This window comes from Tursiops truncatus, chromosome X, assembly GCF_011762595.2.
Source record: "Tursiops truncatus isolate mTurTru1 chromosome X, mTurTru1.mat.Y, whole genome shotgun sequence".
In the NCBI taxonomy this organism is placed as follows: Eukaryota; Metazoa; Chordata; class Mammalia; order Artiodactyla; family Delphinidae; genus Tursiops; species Tursiops truncatus.
The window spans coordinates 88,759,372-88,786,193 of record NC_047055.1 but is presented as its reverse complement, the minus strand read 5'-3'; the positions used below and the strand labels follow the sequence as shown (position 1 = coordinate 88,786,193).

The following is a 26,822-nucleotide window of genomic DNA, read 5'->3' as shown; positions in this document are numbered from 1 at the left end:
GCCACTCAGTTTGTGGTACTGTGTTATGGCAGCCTAGTAAACTAGGCTATAAACTGGATGTTAGGTCTAGAGGCTTGATTAGATTCAGGTTAAACATTTTTAGCAAGAATGCTACCTAGGTGACACTGTGGTCTTCATATTGCATCACATCATATTACACCACATAGCCTCAGTCTACCTCACTGTAAGTGGTGTTAACTGTGATCACAGGGTTAAGGTCATGACAACCAAGCTAAGTTTTTCTCTTTGTAATTAAAAAGGAACTTGAGGGGTGATACTTAGATACCACATAAGTATACGGCCTCCATCAATGTCACCCAATTGTTTTAGCATTCCTTAATGATCCTTGCCTGAATGGATTATATTCTTGGAAGATGCCAAAATGATGCTACTATAAAAATTCATTTGCAACTGTTAGCTGGCATTCTTCTATAAAGAAGAATCAAAAGGAGGCAAACAAGTTTTTCCTTAAAAGTCGGGGTAAATGCTTAACTCTTTCCTTTGGTTGCCAATTTTCAGAATAAAGTGTTTGTATAATTAGTCATCACCAATCACTAATGAGTTTTTTCTCTCATTTGAGTGTCATGAGGGACTCATGATACTCATGGTTTTAATTTATTCAATCATCATAAGCAAAGGCATTCATTTTTCCTCTTGATGCTCAACTGTTCCCATTGGTCTTTTGGTGCTTTCTTAATTTCTGGCATAAGAAGCCCCAGCCTCACCTTATATATTGTCTGTACCAAGCCAGAAATAAGCCATTTCTCCAAGAAGCACTGTTTCCTTCTATTAGGGAATTTAGAAACCAAGATGTGGTTTCAATGTAAGCTTATTGCTATTGGGATGTCATTGCTTCTAGACCAGAGAAGTGAACAGCGCTATGAAATAGATGGGCCAGCTTCATGGGCAAGCTACCAGGACAGTCATACAGGCACTTGTGCCCAGAAGGGCCGTGTGCTTGGAATTTAATACTCTGTAATCACTGTCTTGAAATTATTTGCAATTTTATCTTTATATTTGTATTTGGTCAGTAGAGTCCAATGTGATAATGGAGCATGCGCCAGGGGCTTGGAGCCTCAGTTCATGCTTGGGTCCCCAGGACAGGTTCCCAGGGGCTGCTCCTGTGCCTCCTGGTGCCCTGGGCCCTGCCCAGCCTCCCCATCTCCAACCCTTCCTAGCAACCACTGTTGGCTGCCCTCTGTCCCGAATGGGAGCCTGGGTATGAGCGTAGGGAAGGTAGGGTTGGGTGCATTTGCCCCACAACATCTTGGGACAAGGCATGGTGGTGGTGTCCCCACTCCAGGTTAGCAGTGCCACATCACACTTAGCAGGTGACCAAGCAAGGATAGCCTCTCCCCCACCACCAATCCAGATCACTAGTGTATCCCAGCACTAAAGTTCCAATATGCTTGGAGGTCTCCCATTAGCTGTTGAGTTGGAGCAGCAGGCCCATAGGAAGGGGAAATGGCTGGCTTGACTTCCCTGCCCCTGGCCCGGGGTGTACATCATATCACATTAGTCATGCCCCATTGTCACAGGGCAGGGCCCCTGGGGGCCTGGGAGCATCTGTACTTGCCTCCTAAGTATCCCATGCAAAGGGATACCTTTTCTTCCTCCTTCGCATTTCCTAAATCTGGTTTGTGTTAGTCTCTTCCGGCCAGCTCAAGACAGTCTCCAGGATAAGTCACAAAATACAAATTGTGACGTTTCAGCTATTCCACATGCAAGTCAAATGCTCTTACATTTGCTTTTAAAACTGACATTGTACAATATAAAGACTAAGGGTAAAATTCATGCTAATAATTTAAATTTTTAATTTTTCTTTACTTAGAACACCATTAAATGGCAAATAAAAAACACCATGACAAGCTGAGTGAGTGAGAGACTGTAGAAGAAAGGAAAAGCCTTTATGTTTTACCTTTAATGGCACTTTATTCCTGGTTTTTGAACAAATAGCCCCACATTTTCGTTTTGCACTGGGTCACACAAATTATGTCGCTGGTCCTGAAAAATATATATACGTTTTATATTTTTATATATATAATAACATATATTATATATATATTAATCATGATATCATGCTTGATATATATGATATATATTAATCATGAGATCATACTGATATTTTCCATTCAAATTTAACATTATAAGGCTTTTTCAAAAGTTATTTTATACATGTATTTATTTCCTATTATACTGAAGATTTTAGTTCTATATATAATTAACATAATTACTTATTTGCTTTATCTATAATACAAAACATACACCTACATGAGTTTCAAAATTTCAATACCAATGCTACCACTAACAATAAAACTACAAAGTAACATTTAAGATTCTTTTCACTTCTTTTTGACTTCAGTACAGTTGAAATACTATGTTCATAAATTATTTGAAATAATTCTTGTCTCTGAGCAATTCTGTTACCTTTGATATAGAGTCAGGTTTATTCGTTTCTTTCCAATTTTAGGCTTTGCTTTGTCTTCTTTTTTATTTCATTGCATTTTTTGGAAGTTAAACATTTATATATTTCAAAAGTCAAGCTATATAAAAAGGCATACTCAGGGAAATCTCTCTCCAATTCCTATTCTCTCCTCTTCAGCCCCTTCCCAAGCTCTCTACAGGTAACTGTTTCTATTAGTTTCTGGTATTTGGGGGGAGGGGAGAGCAAACATATACACATATTCTTACTTCCTTTCTTTTATATACAAAAGATAAAACACTATATAAATGCTCTGCACATCTTTTTAGCAAAATAACCTCCATATCAGTACACAGTCAACTTCTCATTCTTTTTATACAATTGTATAATACTTCATTATGAGGCTATACCTTTGTTTATTCAATAGGTCCTTTATTGGTGGACATTTCAGAGTTCCAGTCTTCATTATTAAACATAATGCCACAATAAATAACCTTGTGCATTTATTATTTCATAATTATAGAAGCATACCTACCAGGTAAATTCCTAGCAGTGAGATTGCTAAGTCAAGGGGTAAGTGTAATTTTGCTAGATAAACCAAATTCCCTTCCTTGGGAATTGTACCATGTTGCACTCCCACCAGCAACGTATGAGAGTACTTGTTTCTTCACAGGCCTGTCAACAGTGTGTTCTGTCAAACTTGAGGATTTTAGCCAATGTGATTTTGGTAAAATGGTAACAGTGTAGTTTTAATTGGCATTCCTATTATTATGAGTGAAAGTAAGCATCTTTTCAAATGTTCATTTGCATTTCTCTGCAAACTCTGCCATTTGACAATTTTTTCTATCAAGATGTTAGACTTTTTTGTCTTCATTGTTAAGATCTCTTTATTTATTAGGGAAATTAATCTTTTGTCTGTCATATACATGTCAAATATTTTCTCCAGGTTTACATTTGATTATGATTATGTGTTTTTAATGTAAGAAAATGTATTAATCTTTTATTGATTGATTCTAAATGTTGAGTCAGTTCGAAAAGCTTTCTCTACTCCCATATTAAAAAGAAATACAAGGAACTTCTGGTTTGGGCCAAGATGGAGTGCTTCATTCCTCCCAGGGCTTTCCCTTTACAACTAAGAAACCCTGGCTATAACACAACAAACAAGCTTAGGAAGACTCTGAAAGGTGGAAAGAAGTCAAACTTCCCAGGCACCTGAAACATGACAACGCAGGGGAGATCCCTGGGTTTCCTTACTGCCTCCCTTATATCCCAGACAGGGCCCGGTAGAAACCTCAAACCAAGAATTGCCAACAGGTACAGATAAAAGAAAAAGCTTCAAGAAAAGCTGGATACCCCTAGTTGAGGGACCAGAAAAAGGATGGCAAAACAACAGAAAACTCTTTTGGCAACACCGGCACTACTCCAACCAACCAACAGAAAAAAAGCACGTCTCCTTATGTGGGATCTTCCAAGCCCCACTGGAAGAAGCAGGTGGTGTTCTAATTTCCCTGCAGGGGTACTGATGGGGCTGAGCAGAGAGCTGAGCTTCTATCCCTGTGCAAGGAAGCAGGCAGTGCTCTGATTCCCCCCCCATAGGGTAGTATCAGCAGATCCAGCAGTGAGCTGAGCCTCCACCCACACTGGGTAGTAGGGGGACTTAACGAGGCAGTGAGAAATGAAACTAGTCAGTACTCTGATCTCCCCCCATCCCAAGTGTTAGCAGGGCCCAGCAGTGGGGAACTAAGTATCCACCCCCATCTGGCATCAATGACACTGGACAAGGTGGTGCTAATCAGGTCTAGTCAGTGCTACACCATCCACTATTCTCCTGCTTCTTGTGTCAGCATGGTCCAGTAGGAAGCTGAATCTCCACAGCAACCCAGTAGCAACAAGATTGAATAAGTTGGTGTGAAACAGGGCTAGCAGGCGTTCCTTTTCTCTCCCGTCTGCTCCCATCAGCAGGTCCCAGTGGAGAGGTGGGCCTCCAGTACCACCCAACATTAATGATGAGGCTGAATGAGGTGGCGAGAGGTGAGCTAACCCAAACTTTGCTTTCTCCCTCCCCTAGTATCAGTGGGACCCAGTCAGGAGATGAACCTCCATCCCTACCAGGCATCAACAAGGCAGAAGGAGGTGGTGAGAGGTGAGGTTTGTTGGCATTCCACTTTCCCCTTCCTCTCCCTGTATGTTTGAGGGGCTCAGCACAAAGCCAAGCTACTGCCCCTACCCTGTAGCAAAAAAGCAGTGAGTCAACCCTTGGCTTTACCCCTCACTAATGTCAGTGGGAACCAGCGGGGAGCTGAGCTTACATCCACACTAGGAGGCAATGAGATGTCATGAGTCAGTGCCCTATTTTCACTGGGAAGGTGTCCATGGAGCCAAGGGGGGAGCTGAACTTCCAGCCCACATATCTAAAATATGGCAGTGGAGTCACTGCCTACTTTTGCTGGGGTAGTATCATCGAGCACCAGAGGGAAGCTGAACATATACACCACTCAGCCCTCCTGCTACAACTCAACCAGGGGACTGACTGTTTAAAAAAAAAAAAAAAGAATTAATAGGATCCAGAGTCTACTGATATAGTATCCAAAGTTTTCAGGATACAATTAAAAAGTCACTCATCATACCAAGAACCGGAAAATCACAACATGAATGAGAAAAGACCATCAATAGACACCAACATGGAAATGAATCAGATGATGGAATGATCTGACAAGAATTTTAAAGCAACCGTCATAAAAATGCTTCAACAGGCAATTACAAATTCTCTTCAAACAAATGAAAAAATATAGAAAATATCAGCAAAGAAATACAAGTTATATAAGAAAACCAAATAGAGATTACAGAACTGAAAAATACAATAATAAAAAGAGTGGAGATGACAGAAGCAAAAATCTGTGAATTTGAGGACACATCAATAGAATTTTCCCAATCTGAACAACAAGAGAAAAAAATGAACAGTCTCAGAGACTAATGGAGTAATAACAAAAGATCTAACATTTGTATCATGGGATAGCAGAAAAGAGAGAGAGAGAATGGAACTGAAAATATTTTTGAGGAAATAATGGCTGAAAACTTCCCAAATGTGGTGAATTCAAGAAGACTCAAGAAACTGAGTGAAACTCAGACAGGGATAAACCTAACAAAATTCATGTCAAGACACAAAACTTCTGAAAAGTTTTGAAAACCAAAAAGGAAAAAAAAAAGAAATCATGAAAGCAGCCAGAGAGAAATAATGCATTACTTATAGTGGAATACCAATTTGAATCACAGGGTATTTCTCAAAGGAAACCATGGAGGCCAGCAGGAAATAGCACAATATTTTTCAAGTAGTGAAAGAAAAGATCTGTCAATTGTGAATTCTATATCAAGTGAAAATATCATTCAGGAATTAAGAGGAAGTAAAGGCATTCTTGGTCAAAGGAAACTAAGAAAATTTGTTACTAGCAAACCTACCTTTAGAGAATGGCTAAAGAAGTTTCTCTAAATAGCAGAGATGATAAGAGAAGAAGGCTTGGAACTTCAAAACGGAAAGAAGAACATCAGAATGGGTAAAAGCAAGAAATTAGAAATAGAAGAACAAAATAAACCCAGAGGAAGGGAAAAATAAAGATATGAGCAGAAATCAATGAAATTAAAAACAGGTACATAAGACAGAAAATCAATGAAACAGAAAGTTCTTCTTAAGAAATTGATAAAAACTGATAAACTTTAGCAAGAGTGACAAAGAGGAAAAAAGAGAGAAGACACATATCATCAATACAAGAAATAAAACATCGGATATCATTTCAGATCCTGAAGGCATTAAAAGGATAATAAAGGAATACTATGAACTGTATGCTCATAAATTTGAAAACTTAGAAGGGGACCAGTTCCTCCAAATCCACAAACTACCATACTCAACCTCAATAAAACAGGCAACCTAAATAGTCCTATAAGCACTGAAAAAAATGAATTTGTAATTAAAAAGCTCCTGAATGGTTTCACTGGGAATTCTACCAAACATTTACAGAAGAATTAACACCAATTTTATACAATCTTTTCCAGAAAATAGCAGATGGGAAAACTCTCCAACTCATTTTATGATGCTAATATTACCCAGATACCAAAACCAAAGACAGTAACAAGAAAAAGAAAAGAAAAAGAAAAAGAAAAACTGTAGAATATCTCTCATGAACTTAAACACAAAAAGTCCTCAATAAAATATTAGCAAATCTAATCCAGCAATATATAAAAGTAATTATACACCATAACCAAGTGGGATTTATTCTAAGTGTGAAAGGCTGGTTCAACATTTGAATACCAGAATAGCTATAATAAAAAACAATAGTACAAACACCTAATGTTTGCAAAGATGTGGAGAAACTGGATCACTCATACATGGCTAGTGGGAATGGAAAATGGTACAGCCACTCTGATAAAGAGGGCAGCACCTTCTTAGAAAACTAAACATGGCTTACCATACAACCCAGAAATTGCACTATTTGGCATATATCCCAAAGAAATGAACACTTATGTTCATACAAATATCTGTATACAAATGTTCATATAAGCTTTATTAATAATAATCTAAAACTGGAAATAACCCAAATGTCCTTCAGTGGGGGACTGGTTAAACAAACTGTGATACGTCCATACCAATGGAACACCACTTAGCAATAAAAAGGAACAAACTATCGATACAGCAACAGTTTGGATGGATCTCAAGGGAATTAGGCTGAGAGAAAAAAGCCAATCCCAAAAGGTCACATACTACATGGCTTTATCTATACAACATTCTTGAAATTATAAAATTATAGAAATGGAGACCAGATTAGTAGTGGCCATAGGTCAGGGATAAGGGAGGAGAGTGTGACTATAAAAGACAACATGAGGGATCCCTGTGGTGATACAAGTGTTCTGTATCTTGACTGTATCCTGGTTGTGATATTGTACTGTAGGTGTGTTAGTCTGCTCAGGCCTCCATAACAAAATACCATAGACTGGTGGTTTAAGCAACAGACATTTATTTCTCACAGTTCTGAAGGCTATGAAATCTAAAATCAAGGTCCTGACAGATTCAGTTTATTGTAAGGGCCCTCTTCCTGGCTTGCAAATGGCTACCTTCTTGCTGTATCCTGACATGGCCAAGAGAGAGAACTCTGGTGTCTCTTCCTCTTCTTATAAGGGTACTAATACCATCATGGGGGCCCCACTCTCATGACCTCATCTAAACCTAATTAACTCACAAAGGCCCTACCTCCAAATATTATCACATTAGGGGTTAGGGCTTCAACATATGAATTTTGGGAGAGAACATTCAGTCCATAACAAGGTTTCTTTTTATTACTGTGATAAATTTTTATTATTGTGATAGCATGAAGTTTGCCATTCTGACCATTTTTAACAGCATAATTTAGTAGCATTAAGCACATTCACAGTGTGATATAACCATCACTGCTATCTACTTCCAAAACTTTTCCATCACTCAAAACAAAAACTCTATAACCATTAAATAATAACTCCCCATTTCCCCTCTCAGCCCCTGGCAACTTCTATTCTACTTTCTGTCTCTATGAATCTGCCTGTTTGTACTATAGTTTTGCAAGATGTTATCATTGGGGAAAACTGCTAAAGGCTACACAGGATCTCTCTGTATTATTTCTTACAACTGTATATGAATCCACAATTACCCCAAAATTTTTAAAAAGAAATTCATTCATGTTTTTGTCTATTATTTTTATTATTATTAAAATCTCTGATCCATTTACTAATTAACCTCTTAATCTCCTGAACTAGTGCTGCATCACATGGTGGCAACCACTCCTCTCCCCTAGTCAAACATGTGGCATGTGGCAACAACTCCTCTACCCGAGTCAAACCTTTTTACATTGGATCAAATAATTTTGGTCTTTTCAACTTCTCTCATGCCCACTTTCTACCTCTTAACCATTTTAGTGAATGTTCCAGAAGACAACATACTTTCAAGGAAAGACAGAAATTGGAACAGCCACAAAATGAATACATAACACTAACAAGCAACTACAATGACGACAGCAGGAAAAACTACAATGATTTATTAACTGCTAGGAATTCTAGATAATTACAGCTGTCCCTTGGTATCCACAGGGGATTGGCTCCAGGACCCCCTGTGGACACCAAAATCCATGGATTCTCAAGTCCCTTATATAAAATGTCATGGCAGGATATTTGCATATAACCTATGCACATCTTCCCGTATACTTTAAATCATCTCTAGATTACTTATAATATCTAATACAATATAAATGCTACGTAAATAGTTGCTGGCATGCAGCAAATTCAAGTTTTGCTTTTTGGAACTTTCTGGAATTTTTTTCCCAAATATTTCTGATCCAGAGTTGGTTGAATCTGCAGATGTGGAACCTGTGGATATGGGGAGCCAACTGTATATCATTTAATCTTTACATCAACATTGCAGGAAAAGTATTATTAGTGCAATTTTATATACAAAGAAATTTCATCTTGGAGAGGTTAACTAAGCCAAAATTACACCTTTATTAAAATGATGGAGAATGCAGGTACATTTGGCATAAGAGCTTATGCGCTTTCCTCTGCGAAGAACTGAATTGAATCCAGAAACTCTCATTTGGAAAGCAGCAGGACATTCAGTTAGCCCAGGTCTTTTCTTGTCCCAGGTCTCAGAAACAAAATATCACACTCTAACTCTGTATTAGTTTGCTAGGGCTACCATAACAAAATACCACAAACTGGGTGATTCAACAACAGAAATTAATATTCTCACAGTTCTGGAAGCTAGAAGTCCAAGATCAAGATGTTGGTAGGTTTGGTGTCTCCTGAGGCCTCTCTCCTTGGCTTGTAGATGGCCTACTTCTCCCTGTGTCCTCACACATTCTCTCCTCTGTGCATGCACATGCCTGGTGTCTCTTTTTGTATTCAAATTTTCCTTTGACACCAGTCAGATTGGATCAGGGCCCACCCCAATGGCCTCATTCTAATTTAATCACCTTCGTAAAGGCCCTATCTCCAAATACAGTCACATTCCGAGGTACTGGGGGTTAGGGCTTCAACGTGTGAATTTGGTGGGAGGGACACAAATTCAGCCCATAACAGGCCCTGAGACTGGATGTGGGTGGGGAGGAGAGAAAAAAGGAAGTTTAAAACCAAGATAAACACCTCCACAAAATCATGTGTTTCAAGTAGGTGCAATCCTGCTCATTTACATTTCATCTAGCCCAGAGTCTTCTAAACTTCTTTTGACCGTACTCATGATAAAATTTTTTTAATACATTTTGCATTATGGCTCAATACATATGTATTTATTATTATAAAACCAGACAAGAGTCACAAATTAATTCTGATCTTACTATTTGCAATGCATTCCAACGTTTTCTATTTTGTTCTTTTGAATTAAAAGATTGTTAGTTGCCCCTCACTGAATTGATTTTAGGAACTGCTCTTCTTTACAACCTGCTGTTTGAAAATCAATGTTCTAATTTGTGCTGTCAGCAGTGATTGTTAAATTATTTTGTTCATTCTACCACTGCTCTTAAATCCCGGATCCCGCTCTCTTACCACCCCACACATGTACTGGATCAATTGAATTTTGTTTTTTTTCAAAGCCTCGATCCACTTATTCATTAGTTTCATTTCGTAATTCTTTCATTTCTGTCAACTGCTCAGGAAACTGTGGCGCCATTTCCTCCGTAACAAATAGAAAATTGCCATCTAATGGTGGAAGGGAGACAGTGCAGGCCTACATTTAGCATCCTTCCACCCTTTTTTTTTTAATCTCTGCTTTCCCCCCTTCCCCCTTTCTGATGCAATTTTCACAAATACTTGGCAGCATTTTAGTAGGGATTCTTTAAAAATCTTCCTGAAGTGATATTGCATTCTGTAAATTTAGCTACTCCTTTCACAGAAGCTTGAAGGTCCGGGTGCTAGATGCAGCTCTGTCCTATACTAGCTGTGTGACCTTGAACAGGCTACTTTACCTCTCTGAGTCTCAGTTGTCTTAACCAAAAAATGCCGTGATAAAACATGCCCTGACAACTTTGCTGAGTTGTCTTGCAGTTCAACAAAGAAAATACAACCTGTTTCTGCCCCTTCCCTGTCTATCCTCAACTCCCCAGGCAGATCCTGTTAAAACTAAGTCAGATCATGTCACTCCCTGCTCAAAACCATCAACTGGTTTCTCAGAGTAAAACTCCAAGTCTTTACCATCACCTAAAAGGTCCTACATAATGTAATCTGCTCGGCCCCCTAATACCACCGGGTAGGGACATTGGAATGCCACTGCCTGTTTCCATAGGGCCAAGGAGGGGGGTTGGGTGGAAGATCAGTTCCCTGTTTGGCCCCCCTGGAGTAGGGTGTGTATTATCAAAAAGATTTTCTGTTCTGGAAGGCCACCATTTTCCTGTTCCTTTGGCTAGGGAAACTAGGCTTTTCTTGGAGCTTTTTGTTCCTTTTCTTTTTTTTTCTTTTTTTTTTTTTTTGCTCTGTGCCTGTTGGAAGTTCCAGACTGGAGGCTTCTGCAGCCATTGTCCAGAATGTAGAGGCAATAAGGAAGCCAAGGAAACTCACTACCATGTTGTTCCTCAAGTCCTGAGGTCCCTGGACCATCTACCATCTTCTTTCCACATTTCAGATTCTTCTTATGCTTGTTTGTGTGCTATTTCCAGGGTTTTGTTTTTTTTTTTAAGTTGTAAGAGATAGGATGTGGTAGGAATGGGGCTACTCCATCTCAGACAGAACTGGAAGTGAATATTAGATTTGAGAACCTCTGAAGAGGGCCCAGATGTGAAAAACATACAATGCTGTTTGTGCTACCTTAGAGGAACCTTTCCACGTAGCACTTGAAGAACCACCTTCCCTAGGAAAGACAGAGGAACTCTCACGTACCTATCTTGCAGACACAACAAAACAGAAAAAAAAAAAAAACACAAAAAAACAAACAGGGCAACCAGCTAAGGCTGTAGAGGTTTTTCCCTGAACAGAGACATCCCACTGAGGCAGTGAATAGGACTGAAATCAGTTATATTCGCCTTTCAAAACTCTGTGTCTTGGTGTGGGCAAACCCATGAGGAAGACATGCCATTTTGTAATTCATTTGCCAAGAAGGGGCACCATCTTGTATGCAGAAGGTGCTGTTATGGACTTGGAGGCACTAAACATACAAGTTATATCTTCACTAGAGTACCTCCTTACTATAATTATGACCATTCTTCCTCTCTGTGCTTGTGAACTCAGAGTTTGGTATGTCTTTGGGTCTCTGGGGAAGAAGGGGGCCCTCTCCAGGCAGCTGTCCTCTTTCGGTTTTCTCATCAATTAGGAACCTTTCCACTTTCCATCTTCCAAAAATTACTTAAAAGTTCTGGTCCACTGATGATATCCTTCTTTTTTCAGAGCTTTTATGGATGAATATTTTTAAAAATATCTATTTGGATGTTTCACTAGGATTTTGGAAAAAGGCAAGACAAATACAAGTGTTGGTTTCTCATCTTGTGCTTGAAATCTGACAATGACCTAACAATGACATTTGAAAAATTTGTCCAGGATGCTTGTGTCCTATCAACCTTAAAATAATAAAAGATGCAATGAAATAAAGTAAAACACAAATTTACAATCTAACTAAAACCTCAACAGTATTGATATCAGAAGTTTGTAAAAGAGGAAACAATAGACAAAAGACTTTGTAACTTCATCTCATACCTCCTAGCAACTAAAATGAAGAAGAAAACCAAACATATAAATGACAGTAATACAATCTGAGAAAGTTTCCTAAATATATTATTACTATAATCTCAGTCTCTCCTTACCTCTTCCTCCCTCCTTGTCACTACTCTTTCTTTCTACACACACACACACACACACACACACACACACACACACACACACACGCAAACACACTCACCACAGTACTATGGCTTTTTAGTGAAAAGTTAACTATTTTTGTTTACAGAAAAAGCTTCTGTTTTTTTTTTCATGTAAACTCAGATAATGGATTAGAAAATATTAAGTTCTTATTTGCATAGTTAAGAATTAACCTTACCCAAACAAAAGTCTGGCTTGTGTCCATGGCTCTAGGGAGGTAATGTTTAAGTCCTTAGTAGTCCCACCTGATGAGTGTCTTTGTTTTACTTGGTGGGGGGGCAGCCTTGGACCACACCAGATACTCTAACAATGTGATTTACGGTGGGGCTTTGGGTCATGTGGTATCAGCTCCCCTCTGGAGGAGCTGGAAACTAAGATTGGCCACACAGGCAGTCATCTGTGTCTATGTGACTGAGTCCCAATAAAATCTCTGGACACCAAGGCTCAGGTGAGCTTCCCTGGTTGATAATAATCTGTGTGTATTGTTACACATCATTGCTGAGAGGAGTTAGCTTTGTCCATGACTCTTCTGGGAGAGGACAGTTGGAAGCTTCTCACTTGGAACTCTCCTGGACCCTGTCCTATGCACCTCTTCCCTTTGCTGATTTTAATCTGTATCCTGTCACTGTAATAAACCATAACTATGAGCTTAACAGCTTTTTTTGAGTTCTGTGAGTTCTTATAGTGAATTATTGAACTTAAGGGTGGGGTTAGGGTCCCTCTGACAACAATACCAAATATTGTCAAAGACAGAGTAACAGGAATCTCATTTATTGTTGGTGGAAATGCAAAGTGGTACAGCCACTTTGGAAGAAAATTTGGCAGTTTCTTATAAATGTAAACTCATATAATAGACTTATCACATGATCTGGCAATTCTGCTCTTAAGTATTTACCCAGGTGAACTGAAAGACTATACTCACACCAAAAAACCTGTATGCTAATGTTCAGAGTAATTTTATTCATAATCACTCCAAACTGGAAACAACCACAACTGTCAAAGAAAACAAAAGAAAAACAAAAAAAAAACTATGTTATATCTATGCAATGGAATACTAGTTGGCAATAAAAAGAACATACTTGATTCATGCAACAATGTGGATGAATCATAAATGTATTTTTATAAGTGAAAAAAGCCATATACAAAAGGCTATGTATTGTATGATTCTATCTATATGTCATTCTGCAAAAGGTAAAACTATAGGGATGGCAAAAAGATCAGTAGTTGCCAGAGGTTGGGGTAGAAGACAAGTTAACTACAAGTGGTTTGCACAGGAAAATTTTTCTGTTATGGGACTGACTCTTCAGTATGGTACTAGAGTGGTGGATCCATGATTCTATGCATTTGTAAAAACCCATAGAATTTTACAAAACAAAAAGTAAACTTTATGCAAGTAAAAAATGTCAACCAAGATATCAGGGCATCCCAGGATGGAATGAAACATGTGACAAATGAATTTCAGTATATTACAAATGCATGACATGACTTCACTGAAGGCTGTGAGAGAAAAAAAGCCAACCTCATTAATTTTTTAAAAAATAGGCCTATTTTTGAATAATTTTAGATTTACAGAAAAGTTACAAAGATAGTACAGAGTTCCTTATTCAATTTTCTCTATTGTCAACATCTCTCATTTTCATGGTACATTTGTCAACTAAGAAACCAACATTAGTACATTACTATTAACCAAACTGTAGACTTTATTTGGATGTCACCAGTTTTTCTATTAACATTCTCTTTTCTGTTCCAGGATCCAATCCAGGATACATTGCATTTATTTATGTCTCCCCAGTCTCTTCTGGTCTTTGACAGTTTCTCAGTCTTTCCTTGTTTTCCATGACCTTCACACTCTTGAGGAATACTGGCCTTATATCCAGTAAAATGTCCCTCAGTCTGAGTTTGTCTGATGTTTTTCTCAGGATTATACTGGTATTATTAGTTTTGGGGAAGAATACCATAGAGGTGAAGTGTCTTTCTTATCACATCATATCAGTTGGTATATATTATCAACTTCACTTATTACTGATGATGCCAACCTTCACATCACTTGGTTAATGTAGTGTTTGCCATGTCTCTCCACTGTAGGGTTACTATTTTTCCTTTTCCCTACTTTACTTTGGATATGAGCCACTAAGTCTAGCCCACCCTCAGAGGGAGTATCCACCTATATTATTTGGAATTCTTTTGTAAGCAAGACTTGTCTCTCCTCCCCCATTTATCTATTTATTCAAGCATTTCTGATTAACTTATGAAAACAGTGTTTTCACTGAACAATCTAAGGCTAAATACAAAAAGAACTTTACATAAACACTGTATTCTAGTTGATAATTTTGTTTCTCACAGCAACAATTCTAAAACTACTTTACATTTTTATTGTTGAACAAATAAGTAAGCAAATTGTGGTAATAGGACCCAGATTTCTCCCTGTCAGAGAAAGAACTTACAAATAAGCAAGTGGGATAAGCTAGAATAAACCCAGAGGTGCTGGGGTGCTAGGTTAGAATCAGAAATATCAGTATGAATACAGGTAGGTAGGTAAGTGGGAAGGTAGGTAGATAGATATTTATAGATAGATTGATACAGAATTATAGATATTTGTGTATACAGGAGTTAGTATACATACATATATTTCCTTTCTCTGTCTGCTGAGAGGGTCTAGAAGCAATGACATCTCAGTACCAATGAGCACTCCCAGTGCCCAGATCTTGGCTTTTAAATACTACTCTCTAATAAAAGGAACTCGGGTTCCCTGGAGAAATGGCTGAATCTAAGGATGGAATACACTACCTGTGTACAGTAATACACTGATATCCATATTATTACATGACATATTTTAAATATTGGCAACTAATTACATAATTGAAAAAATATGTATGCAAGCCATTGGTGTAGGGGCCAAACACCTCTAGCAGCTGAATAGAGCCTATGGGTCAGAGCCATTGTGTATGGTTGTGTAGGCTATGTACTGCAAAACCCTATAGGCACCATTCATGTAGAACACAGCATAAACAGTACCCTTAGGGTTAGGCAGTGTATAATCATACAAGTGCTACACCATGGGGTCAGCGGTTTGCAATGTTTGCTTGATCTCCTTCACCAAATTTGTGTCAACATCACTGCCAGGACTTCGAGTTCCTCTATAATATGGACCTTTTCCAGCCAAATATCCCTCTACTGAACGTTCCTTAATCTGTCTTACATCCTAAAGGGACCACATGCTCATCAATCAATTTGTTCAGGCTTTTCTCACACCCTTCTTGGTTCATGCTGCTCTCCCTACTCCTTTCCTTATTTCTTTCCCTACCAACTCATCTCCACTAGAATACTACCTGTTTATCTTCTCCCAAGAAGCCTCAATTAACTGTGACCTCATTGCCCTTTGAAGCTTTATAAAGAGAAAAGAGTCATTTTTGGCATTTGTCCTATTCTTCCTCTTATAATATAAATCTGAGTTCAGGATTCTTATTTATCATTTTGTCCCAAAGTAGGGCTTCCATATAATAGTTGTGCAGGCTATGCATCCTGCTCTATGTAGATGCGCCCTCTGGAGGTGTGCAGTGTACAGTCTGCCCAACTCTATGGAGCAGTCCTGCAATATTAATGCTTTCCACATAAGTGTCCTGTAAATCGCTATTTAGTTGAAATAGAAACATAAACTTCATAGTTCTATAGGAGTAAGTTATAGAATATATAAAATACATTGATTTTTTTGCTCATGTACAGGAAAGATGGTTGCATAAAGTAAGTTTTTACTGTCAAATTTTTAAAAACATTTAGCTCCTAAGGATCTCTAGATGTGAAAATTCAAAAGCCTTTTTCAACTCTCTAGAGGTACCATTTATAATTGAGTGTGTATGCAAGCACCCAACTCTGATGGAATTTTTCATTCTTACTCACCACCACAACAAAAGCAATAATGTTTATTTGTCTACAGTGACTTCCCCTTCTCCATCTGGCTAACTTCTTCTCATCTTTCAAGACTCGATGTCTCCATCGACAGATGAATGGATAAAGAAGATGTCATGTATATATACACAATGGAATATTACTCAAACATAAAAAAGAATGAAATAATGCCATTTATAGCAACATGGATGGACCTAGAGATTTATCATACTAAGTGAAGTAAGTCAGACAGAGAAAGACAAATATCATATACCACTTATGCATGGAATCTAAAAAAAATGATACAAATGAACTTATATATAAAACAGAAATAGACTCACAGACATAGAAAACAAACTTATGGTGACCAAAGGGGAAAGGTGGGGGAGGGATAAATTGGGAGTTTTGGATTAACAGATATACACTACTATATTTAAAATAGGTAAACAACAAGGGCCTACTGTATAGCACAGGGAACTATATTCAATATCTTGTTATAACCTATAATGGAAAAGAATATATATGTGTAACTGAATCATTTTGCTGTACACTTGAAACTAACACAACACTGTAAATTAACTGTACTTCAATTTTTTAAAAAACTCTGGAGGGCTTCCCTGGTGGTGCAGTGGTTGGGAGTCCGCCTGCCGATGCAGGGGGCCCGGGTTCGTGCCCTGGTCCGGGAGGATCCCACGTGCCGCGGAGCGGCTGGGCCCATGAGCCATGGCCGCTGAGCCTGCACGTCCGGAGCCTGTGCTCCGCCAACGGGAAGGGCCGCAACAGTGAGAGGCCCGCGTACAAAAAAAAAAAAAAAAAAAAAAAAAAAACTCTGGAAATGAAAAAGAAGACTCAATATCACCTTTAGAAGGCTTCCTGAATCATCTCCCACTTCTGTAGGGCTGATGCTCTACTGGACCCCATAGTACCCAGTTACTTCTATCATATAGTGACAGTATCTTTTCATGTTGATGCCCTTCATTGAAACATAAGGTCCTGGGACTTCCCTGTGGGCGCAGTGGTTAAGACTCTGTGCTCCCAATGCAGGGGGCCCGGGTTTGATCCCTGGTCAGGGAACTAGATCTCACATGCATGCCGCCACTAAGGGTTTGCATGCCACTACTAAGGAGACAGCCTGTCGCAACTAAGGAGCCCTCAAGCCACAACTAAGGAGCCTACGTGCCGCAACTAAGACCCGGCGCAACCAAATACATATACTATTTTTAATTAATAATAAAAATAGAAATATGATCTCAATCAGTAACATTGCTAATGGTTGTTCTCTATATTTAGTAGTCCAAGATATCAATATTCAATCAAATATCTACAAAAATCTGTGCAGTGGATTTTAGCATAGTTCTTTTTTATTACAAGTGTTGACTTTCTTTTTTAAATAACTTTTAAAAATTTTATTTATTTTTGGCTGCATTGGGTCTTCGTTGCTGCACGCGGGCTTTCTCTAGTTGAGGCGAGGGGGCTACTCTTCGTTGTGGTGTGTGGGCTTCTCACTGCCGTGGCTTCTCTTGTTGCGGAACACTCACTCCAGGCGCGTGGGCTGCAGTAGTTGTGGCTCGCGGGCTCTTGAGCACAGGCTCATTAGTTGTGGCGTGTGGGCTTAGCTGCTCCAGCTAAGCATGTGGAATCTTCCCGGACCAGGGCTTGAACCCGTGTCCCCTGCATTGGCAGGTGGATTCTTAACCACTGCGCCACCAGGGAAGTCCCAGTGTTGACCTTTTTGATTTTTGAAAATACTTCTTTTGAGAGACTGCTTCATCTTGTCTCTACAAGTAAGGACTTATTTACTCAAATAACCATTGAACATATTGTTTCTGTGAGAGCAATAAATGACTACAAGAAGAACATATCCATTTCTGGTTTGCAGAACCATCATTCCACAGTTGTTTGAGGCATTATCACAGCATCCTTGAGTAAAGGTTTTTCTTCTGCTGAAATCTGTGACATGTATCAGCAAGAGTTGGGATAGCTGCTGTGGACTTGTGGAACCTGCTCCCTCATGCCTGGCTTTGAGCAACAAACTGATCCCATCAAAGCTTTTTTCTCCCTAAGTGTCAGACAACTGACTCAACTTTGAAAAACCTAACCATCCAGTTGCTTAATTTCATTAACCAAATAAGCTGGTGTGTGTTGTGTGAGTGTGCGTACATATGTGTTGTGTATGCAGGAGCTGAGATGGTTGTTTACAAACTGTAAAAAACTCAAATTTAAAAACAAAACAAGAAAACTAGATCTCAGGGAACAAAAACCAATACGTCCAAACTATGACTGCCTGTGAGGAAGCTGTCACATTTTCTCTACTTAAAGGCACCTTTGACAAGGTCAATTTCTTCACTCCCATGAGTAATCTTTTGTGGGTCATTGATTAGGCCCTTACATAACACAGAGATGAATAAGAAAGTTTGATATTAAATGAAAGAGATGAGGGACTTCCCTGGCGGTCCAAGTGGTTAAGACTTCACCTTCCAGTGCAGGGGGTGTGGGTTCGATCCCTGGTCGGGGAGCTAGGATCCCACATGCCTCACAGCCAAACACCAAGACATAAAACAGAAGCAATATTGTAACAAATTCAATAAAGACTTTAAAAATGGTCCACATGAAAAAAAAATCTTTAAAAAAATGAAAGAGATGAGAAAAGAATTATTTCTCACTGAGAAAGAGGAAAGCTATGGTCATACACTTAAACAAATGAACTGAAGTATTTTGCTGAGTTAATTCACACAAAGGTACCAGGGAATATAAGGAGTTTTTAGAGATGTTATCCTCAAAGAATACATATGAGAGAGAAAAATATGCATATGAAATTAAGTTGGAAGGGAAAGTTAATACATACAATTACAACAATAGATCAGCTAATGTCGGACTTAAAACTCAGTTATGAGAACTGTATAAAAGGTGAACATGCCTTAATTAATACAAATGAGAATGAACAGAGTCACGTTCTGCCCCTAAATGTACCAAGAACCCCTAGAGAAGAGCATGCTCAAAACGGTACAGAAACAGAGATGGGCAGGGAGCAAAGTTTATAACTTCCCCCTCACAGCTGATCATCCTTAAACACATTGTCCTCTGAATTCAAAGTAAGCATAAGACAGGAAAACCCTCCTAGATCTTGTTCTAGACACATCTCTCTTTTTTTTAACATCTTTATTGAAGTATAACTGCTTTACAATGTTGTGTTAGTTTCTGCTGTATAACAAAGTGAATCAGCTATACGTATACATATATCCCCGTATCTCCTCCCTCTTGCATCTCCCTCCCACCCTCCCTATGCCACCCCTCTAGGTGTTCACAAAGCACCGAGCTGATCTCCCTGTGCTATGCGGCTGCTTCCCACTAGCTATCTATTTTACATTTGGTAGAGACACATCTCTTTTTATCTCTTTATCACAAAGATAAATACTCTCCAGAATGGTAGAATTTGCCAGTTCTCTGAAAGCGTGATGAGGAGGAAACAATTCTGCTTTGACAGTCAACTGACACATATATGACTGTTTATGTCAATTATTTCTCCAATTATGGAAAGATGATCGATTTTAACTGAAGACATAATTCTAGCATTCAGAGTCCTTTTTTTTCTTCTAAGTCGTTGGCTTGGATCAGTTATCCAGCTTTCAATGACATGAGTTTCAGGGCCACAGCCCTTGATCTGCCCTCCCACACTTCTCCTATCATAAGGCCAAGAGTACAAGTACCTGCCCAGAGCAAAAACCCCAGCATGTTTCCTCACAAATTCCCAAATCCAATGGAAACCAAGCTGAAAGGACTCAAGAAACTAGAAGGGAGTGCATTTGAAAACAACCTAACAAAACAGGTACTTTTCTTACCTATTTTACCACCACTTTACTTGTGCTCATGGAAGTGGTGAGGGGATGAGGAAAGGCCTTATTTTCTATAATACTGGCTATTGGCAACTTGATTTAAGGCATTTTTTTCCTCACAAAACACACAACTGAAAGTGGAAAGTCCTTCGATAGGTGGCCAATTGTGATTGTTAGTTTTATGTGTCAACTTGACTGAACTAAGGGATGCCCGGATATCTGGCAAAGCATTATTTCTGGATGTGTCTGTGAGAGTGTTTCTGGAAGAGATTGGCATTTGAATCAGTAGACTGAGTAAAGAAGATTCCCCTCACCAATGCAGGTGGGCAGCATCCAATCCATTGAAGGTCTGAGTGGAACAAAGAGGGGGAGGAAGGGAAAGTTCACTCTCTCTGCTTAAGCTGAGACATCCATCTTCTCCTGCCCTTGGACGTTAGTGCTTCTGGTTCTCAGGCCTTCGGACTCAGACTGGTATACCACCAGGTTTCCTGGTTCTCCAGCTTGCAGGCAGCAGATCAGGTAACTTCTCAGCTTCCATAACTGCATGAGCCAATTCCTATAATTATCTATCTATCTATCTATCTATCTATCTATCTATCTATCTATCTATCCTATTGGTTCTGCTTCTCTGGAGCATCCTAAATAATATACCAATGTTTTTGTGGAATGTAGAAAGCATGGCTTTTTATATCACCTGGTGATATAAATACTCAGAAGGTTAACCCCAAACTTCCAAGGTATAAAGTGATAGTGGGAAGGGATGGTCATATTCAAATTGTTAAAATATCCATAGGGAAGACATAGAAACTCACCACAGACGTTTATAAAACATCAATCATCAGAAATCCCATCCTAACACTAGCCTCAAATACACCTTCTGAATACCTGAGCTTAAGTAAGAGTGATTAGCTCTAGTACTTGGAAATGTGGGAACAGAACCCTACTGGGAAGTAAAAAATCAAACCTGTCAAGAAACAAATCTCTCTTTCCCGTACGTAAACAATTTCCCCAAAAGAGACAGAAGGGCTAACACCGTATCCTTAAAAGAGAAAATCAGAATACAAAGGGTAACATCTCTAAAAGGAATTTCCTGTTTTCACACCAAGCTTCTGCTTCACTACGTTGATGGTGTGCAGAAAACAAAAACAGGAATCCTTTGGGTTGACTGAGCAGAGGCACACAGAGTACAAGCCTGTGAAAATAGTAGCCCTGCTCATGGACCAAGGGCTGAGAACGTCCAATAGAAATATAACCATAGCTGGCGTTGACCAAGGTCAGGCCCCACACTGGCTACTTCATACCTGCATTTGATTATTTAACTCTCATGGCAACCATCTGAAATAGATATTTTTATTTCCATCTTAAAACGAGGAGACAGAGGCATCAAGAGACTAACTAACCTGTCAAGCTAGCTGTATAGAGCCTAACACAACTAGCAAGTGACAGTCAGGAGTCAGCCCATGTCTTTCTGATTCCTCCCTTTAAGCAACTCTTGCTCCCTGTATTGAGACTGATTCTTTACTCCCAGGTCTTTACAGCCTCTTCTTTCGCAGACATGCAAAGGACAATGCCATGATTAACTCATTCAGCATGGAAACTGTCATTGTAAAAATTACAGAGGCTCTCTCTAGAGAAAGCCAAAATATCGGTATGAAAAATAAAATTCACAGTCAATCTGACATTAATTTGCCACGTCTGAAGAATTGAGTGCTACAATTTTTATTTGCTAATGTATCCCATTCCTGAAAGTGTTGGATAGCTGATATTTTTGTTTTAAATTAAAATGGAAAAAATATAGGTTTCAAACTGTTAAAGATACTGTGAATGTGCTTCAAATTATTATTTTTTAGAGGGGAAGTCTCAAACTCAGAGCTGGAAACAGCTAGTTTGAATGATTTTTTAAAAATAATTAGTTTAGCAGACTTATCCAGATGAAGCTCACATCTTGGAACTGTGAAGTTCTAGATTGTCCTTTGGCAGAGGGAAGCAGGTAAGTAATCTATAATAACCCACACCTCAACCTCCCCCTCCCGTACTTCCAATCTCTCTAATAGCAATAACTTCTCTCTCTGGCTTAAAACATCTGAACAGCTCTATGTTCTGTCAGTTTACTAGTTACAATAATTCTATCTCTGCAATCGTTTCCTTCCTGCTCCCTGTCTGTTGCAACCACCTGTATCCTACTTCAGATCCTTTTTAACTCTTGTCTCTGAAGTGGCTTCTTTCCCTGTGCCCAGTTCTTCCTACTCTGTCTTATATTTAGCCAGAGAGTTTTATCTACAAAAGCACATCAGTCAATTAACATAAAGCACATAGATCATCTTCAAAACCTCCAGTGATTCCCTATTGCCAAACCAGAAACAAGCAAAACAATACAAAACAAAATGCAAAACAAAATGCAGTTCTCAGTTTCGCATTAAAGGCCTCCCATGATCTTATCACTGTTTATTTTTCCAGACAAGATGGCTTCCCAATATCCCATCCCCTGCACCATACTCTGTAGTCACAGAAGACAATGCAATAGGTCCCTAAAACACCTTGCATTCTCCTACTAGGGCTTTTTTTTTTTTTTTTTTTTTGCTTCAAAATACTATAAGTTCTGTGAAAATGGAAATTTTGCTTGGTGTACTATAAATATTTGTTAAATAAATGAGTGAATGAATGGTGTTCCCCCTGTGTGGAATGGTCTTTTCTCCCATCCTTACCTGTCTATGTACTATCAGTTCCCTCCATACATCATTTAAATCATTCCTCCTCCACAATCCTTCCCTGATGACCCTTACAGAGTCCGTCCCTTGACTATGTCTGCTCTTCCCTTGATTGGCTCTTCTCTGTTCTAACATTTCCACAGGCTGCCTCAGATTACAGGCCCTCCGGCCTCTTGTTCTGCTAGAAAAGCCCTCGGAGAGCAGAGGTAAAGTGTGTACTTCAAGCATGGGGCCTGGCACATAGTAGGAGCTCAAAAGGATAATCATAATCATGTATTAAACTGAAGCTTATTAACAACAGCCAGGCCACACAATACATTCCTGTGTACATGGTTTTTATCTGTATGAGATTTATTTTATCTTCAGGGACAAACTGTGGAATATACAAACATATGTATATATCTAAATCAGGGATCAGTAAACTTCTCCTGAAAAGAGCCAGACAGTAAATATTTTAGGCTTTATGAACCATAAGATCTCTGTTACTTTTATGGCAAAAATAGGCATAGACGTATAAACAAATGGGCATGACTGTATTCCAGTAAAACTTTATTTATAAAAGCAGGCAGTGGGCCATGAAAGGGACCAGGATGCCACCCTGGCATTAAGAATTATTTTGAGCTGAAGCATTTGAGTTCCAGAAATTCCTTATCAGCCTAAAAGCAGAGCCTCCCACAAGAACTCAATTGTCACAAATCTCTCCCCAGGAGCAAATCCCATCTTCTCTTCTCCAGGAGAGGAGGAGTTGACATCACACTCAAACAGACATTACCATAAACTATCATAACTCCCATCTATGTTCCTAAGGACCCATTTATTCTTCCAAAAAGTCATTTGTGTTTCCATTAGTACCCTTTCTCTGTCCCCAACCCCTCTCTAAAAAGTCATTTGTCCTCCCAGAAGTACCCCCTGCCCCTCCCCATCTCCTATTGAGATGATATATAAGCTCCAAACTCTAACCACCGCCTTGAGTCACATTTTTCCGCAAACTGTTGAGTACCTATGCAAATAAACACGTCTTTTTTTTCTTGCTAATCTCTCTTTTGTCAGTTTAATTTGCAGGTCTCTGAGCACTGAACCTAAGAGGGTAGATAAAAAGGTGTTTTTCTCCCCAAAAGTTGGATTTGCCCCAAGGGGCATAGTTTTCCAGCCCTGTATTGAATCATAACATCAAATTAGCAGGAACAATGGCTGCTGTGTTTCTTCAGTTTCTCCTTTCACTGAGGCAGACAAAATTCTGTTTCCAATTAAGATCAAAAAACACTCATTCCTATACTTCAATAAAGGGCTTCTCAGTGCTGATGACTATGTTCCTGCTGGAGGGATGCAAAAATAAATATGTGAAAAGTACTTGTGAGCATCCAGTACATAAATATTTGGCATTTTGTAGTCTCATTTCCTTCCCCTCTATTTCCCAATTTATACCCTGTTGATTTTTAAAAATTTTTATTTATTTATTTATTTATTTTTGGCTGTGTTGGGTCTTCGTTTCTGTGCGAGATCTTTCCCTAGTTGCAGCGAGCGGGGGCCACTCTTCATTGCAGTGTGCAGGCCTCTCACTGTCGCGGCCTCTCCTGTTGCGGAGCACAGGCTCCAGACGCGCAGGCTCAGTAGTTGTGGCTCACGGGCCCAGTTGCTCCGCGGCATGTGGGATCCTCCCAGACCAGGGCTCAAACCTGTGTTCCCTGCATTGGCAGACGGATTCTCAACCACTGCACCACCAGGGAAGCCCTGTCCTGTTGATTTTTGAACTTTGTTAACTTTTTGGCACTGAAAATAGATTCTGTTTTCAGAGTGATTTGCCATTCTAGACATATATAATATTTTCCCTTTCTAAAGAATTCCTTTTTGAGAGGGAAAAAAAGCACACAAAAAATAAATCCAAATACTGAATTGAATATTCATTATGGTCTCAACTATATAACAAATGTTCACAGAATTGGTAAGTAAATACTCTTCAGTATTACAGAGAAAAATTTTGTTTCAATGGAGAACACTGCATCTTTTATAGCACACCCTTTGGGTTATCAGATTCTGGTCCTGTTCATTGTCTTTGAACCGTTTTGCATCTCTTTGTAAATTACAGGTAAATAGTAAATATTCAAACTCTACCTTGTCTGACGGGAGATTTAATTGACTTCCTCTCCCTCTGGAAAAACCAGTTTGGGTTCTTACCTGCAAACTGGACTGGATCCTATTACCTTACCCAAATTGTCCATTCTTAACACATTGTCCATTCTTCCAGTTTTCTTCAAAATCTGGCTACAACCCTCCAAACTAACATATCCAAGTTTTCTCCCTCCTGCCTGACTCAGAGTCACCAAGAGCTAAAACCTGACTACCCAGATCCCTATTGAGACCCTGGGCTCCCTTGCAGCTGGCCTTTTCCCCTAGGACTTGAAGAAACCTTGCAAGCTGAATCAGCAAGACTCCATAAAAACCTTGAAGGACTCACTACCCCAGCAGACCAGGCATGGGCTAGAATTCTGCATGGACAAGCCACTGCCTGGACCACTTAAGGATGTCCAGTGAAATGATCAGGCCACACATGCCCTTATATGAGAGGCAACCAAGACTGTGGACAACATGGCCATGAGCATGAACATACTAACTTGAGAGCTTCAAGAAAGTCAGTGAGCTGTGCTGCCTAACCAACTGGTGCTCACATAATGCTGGCTTCCAGACAGGGTGCATGCACAGTAAGTGGAAGCAACTATTCTAAACTTGTTTCCCGAAACTTCTTTGACATCTTCATATAATCACATTTGAGAGGCCAACAAAGAAATTTGTCAGGTGTCTGCAATTCTCCTGACTCTTGAGCTAAATATTTTCCTCCACCCATTTCTTGGCATCTAGTGGACTGGTTACCCTCAGTGTTCAACTCCTGACACTTCAACAGAACTTTTTATTTTTATATTGGTGTTTCTCTTTTTCACTTGGGGCAACCCTCTTTTGAAATGCCTGGTCTCCAGGATCCTAAAACAACTTACCTTTGCCAGCAAATCTCAACAGATGGTTTCACTGGTTTTACAGGAACAATGCCAACAAGAGTCCTGGAAAGACTATTTCTTAGACCCTGCTTCCTCCACTCAGGAAGTTTCTGATCACCTCTGTGTTGTTAACTGACTCATGATATTTGTCTTGAACAAAAGCGGAGATTGACTGCACTGAATTTTATCTGAAGCCTGTGCTCCTAGAAAGCAGCAAGGGTTAAGAATTTCACCATCCCTTTCCAGAAAAGAGTAAGTGCAAAGGACCACCTGCCCTTGGTATTCAGAGATAAAGACCCACCTCCACCATTCCTTGTGGCTCCTCCTGACTCCCACAAGACTCCCTGTCTACCCTGCCCCATGACTCCCTTGTTTACGACTTGCCTGTGTAAAACTTCAGGTGTTCTCTTTCTTCTTTGAGATGTTCGTTATTAATGAACATTCTCCTTACTGCAATAGTCTGCATAAAATCATCTCCTTAATTGTCCAGTGCATTTTGTCTTTGATGGTATTTTCAAAATTTTTACAATCAGTATTGATTATTGTAGGACAGGAAAAACTTTTTTCCTCTACTCTCCTAGGTTTTTCAGTTGGGGCTCTGCAGATTAGACTGACAAAAGATAGATTAATAAGAGATAATAAACAGAGTTTATTAACATGTGCATTGTGCATATACACAGGAATACTTAGTGATGAGTAACTCAAAGAGGTGGTTAGAACTTGGGCTTATATAGCATCTTAACTAAAGAACAATACATTTTAGCGAAGTGACAAGACAAAGGAGAGGACTTTGAGTTTTGGGGGGCAAAAAACTGTGGGACAGCAAATACATGGGGAAACTAATGGAAAATCAGGGCTAGCTGGTAAAGTTTGTTATGTAGATTCTTCTGGTGCCCTTTCTGGGCTGATAAGAGTCTAGAGTTGTCTCCAGGGATTAAGACTCTTCTTGCCCTTCGTGGTAAAGAAGGAGAGGGCAGAGAGTTTTTCTTGTGTCTGCTTCTTCTCAATTGCCTTCAGCTCAAAACAACCTTTATGCTGGAGTAGCATATTTTGGGGAGGCATACTCTGAATGCCTTCATTATCCTTATATTTTATTTATTATTTTTTTTAATTTTTAAAATTTATTTATTTA

The 26,822-nt window shown here is 39.2% G+C and overlaps 1 long non-coding RNA gene across 4 annotated transcripts in view; it reads right to left on the bottom strand.

Moving 5' to 3' along the window:
• The window catches only part of LOC109551273 (uncharacterized), a 125,350-nt gene that overhangs the window by 44,000 nt on the left and 54,528 nt on the right, over positions 1–26,822 (bottom strand). For all 4 annotated transcript variants that reach the window (XR_012329188.1, XR_002177987.3, XR_012329190.1 and 1 more), the window contains exon 3: positions 1,919–2,004. This is a non-coding gene — a long non-coding RNA (uncharacterized lncRNA). The remainder of the gene's footprint in view (positions 1–1,918; positions 2,005–26,822) is intronic.